Source organism: Austrofundulus limnaeus, unplaced genomic scaffold, assembly GCF_001266775.1.
Source record: "Austrofundulus limnaeus strain Quisiro unplaced genomic scaffold, Austrofundulus_limnaeus-1.0 Scaffold88, whole genome shotgun sequence".
NCBI classification, from domain to species: domain Eukaryota; kingdom Metazoa; phylum Chordata; class Actinopteri; order Cyprinodontiformes; family Rivulidae; genus Austrofundulus; species Austrofundulus limnaeus.
The window spans coordinates 133772-136401 of NW_013952490.1; positions in this window are offsets into that span (position 1 = coordinate 133772).

Consider the following 2630-nt stretch of genomic DNA (forward strand, 5'->3'; position numbering starts at 1 on the left):
CAACAAAAGGGGGGACGGGAGGCAGAGGAGGCTAACCTCCGTTTCAGGAATCATTTGCTTGGAAAATATGAAAATACATAAATAATTAAGACATCAGACTATGATGAAACTTTCAGGGAAATTCTGTGGTTAAAAAGTGTGCTGATGAAAACACGACAGTACCTTAAGTTTATATATGACAACAGATCCACTGAATTTACCTTGCAGATGCAGGCTTTGTATACGTCCAACCAGTCGACGCAATCACGCACACTGATTGCAGAAACTGAGCGCACGATTTAGTTATCCATGTACACGCCCGGATTACGGACCCCGCGGAGCCCGCCAGGGGTTAGTGGTGAAGAAAAAAACAGCAAACAAATCCGTGCGCATGGATTACTAAACTGAGAGCTCAGATTGTGGCGGCTGTGGCGGAGTGGTTAGGGGAGTCGTCCTGGAACCAGAAGGTCACTGGTTCGAGGTCCCCATCCAGCCGTCTCAGTCATTGTGTCCTTGGGCAAGACACTTCACCCACCTTGCCTACCTCTGGTGGTCAGAGGGTCCGGTGGCGCCGATGCATGGCAGCCCCACCTCTGTCAGTGCGCCCCAGGGCAGCTGTGGCTACAGTGTAGTTTGCCATCATCAGTGTGTGAATGTGAGTGTGAATGGGTGAATGTCTGTTAGTGTAAAGCGCTTTGGGGGTCCGGAGGGACTTGAAAAGCGCTCTATAAGTTCAGTACCATTTACCATTAGTAATCCGTGTGCATGGATTGCAAAAACTGAGTGCACGGTTTAATAATCCATGCGCATGGATTACTAAACTGAGCGCACAGATTAGTAATCCATGCGCACGGATTTCCGGCGGCTGTTTTTTCTTCAGCACTGACCCCTGGCGAACTCCGTAGGACTTCAATCTCCGAACTCGTAAAATTCTTTTTGACGTTGCAATGTCCTTTATGAATGGACTTCCTGGTATGTGGGGCAGGAAACGTAGCCTTATGGTGTTTTTAGGCTAATCACCTGTCCTCGTGCACGAGCACCTGATACGCATTCATCAGTTTATGCTGCTCATTTACACACTTTTCCTGAAGATAGAAGTGTTTGTTGAATCTGACGTGGCATGTTCGTACAAACAAAAGTAAGAGAAATTTAGGATAAGAATACAAACATGTTCTTGCATGAGGCCCATTGTTTGTAATTGCAATAGTCATTACATCATACATTTAGTTTTGTAGATGCTATTAATTTATTTGTGACTCAACAGTTTATGTAAAAACTTAACCTACAGTATGTGTGTTTAGACAACCCTGATGTCCAAACCTTCTGTGGTTTAGCAGGTTTAAATAATATCTGATCAAATCATTCTCACATGAAATTTATATAGAATAGATCAGATAGAAACATTTACATTATATTTTTCAGTTTTCCTTTTTTATTTTACATGTTCAATTAACATGAATCTGGAGGCAGACATGTACTTGGAATAACAACAGTTTATGGTTCTAAGTGATTTCTATCATACAGTATGCTTACCTTCTTCAGGTCGAAGTTTAGTTTCTGCCACAGACAGGAGAGCTCAGATTGAACAGAGAGAGAGACTGTCTGTTTAAATAAATAATCAGCTGAACTTTGAYTTTATTTGGTCTCTTCTTCAGCTTCTTGTTTGTTCTGCCTTTGCTCTGTGGAATGATCGACTGCTGAATATTTAAAGCATCAGACTGAAATGACAACAAATAGTTTTTTTATGCAGGCAGAGATCCAACATGCCTATATTTTTCTTGGGTTTGGACGTAGCYTCCTCTACACAGTAGAACTCGCCTTTGAAAAGCAACCATTTGAGTAAAAGATGGAAACATGTTTATTTTTGTACAGCAGTATGGCTGTATTTAAGTATTTATGTATAAACGAATAGGGGAAAATGTACAGAATAAAAGGTACAATAAAAGCTTGTATATTTTCTGTGTTTTCTGTGTATTCTCGAGCATCTCAGAGATGCCATGATTGGTCAGCTTTTAATCGTTCCACAGAGYAAATGCAGGAAAAACAAGAAGTTRTGAAAGAGAGTAAACAAAGCTGAAGTTCAGCTGATAAAACAGAATGTTTTTCTCTGTTCAGTCTAAGCTTTCTGTGGTTGAACAAACTGTAAATTAAAGAAGGTAAGTCCTTTAAATCATTTACAAAAATCAGTWTATTGTTTCTTCAATTACCTTTTAAATTATCCTGCCTACAAACTGACACCATTTTTATTTAATAAAGTAACACAAATATYTGCAGCAAAATCACGTCTAATTTCATTTGAATTAAAAGCTCCTGAGTTTAATTATGGTTTAATAGTCTAGAACATGAATAATCATGAAAATTAATCCACAATTGAAAAAATWATAAGTATAGTTTCTAGTTGATCTATTCGATGTAGATTATGTGTGAGAAAGATTTGACCAGATATTACTTAAAACAGCTCAACAGGTTTGGACATCAGGGCTGTCTACACTCATTAGGTTGCCTTACGAGGAAAATAACAGTATATGAAAAACCGAAAATATAATTGAATTAAATTTCTACATGACTGCATCGGCAAACATTGTGTAATGTCAGTAAACACTGCATGTTTGAACCTTTGTCTCAGACCACCAGGATGCGTGGAGCTGTGT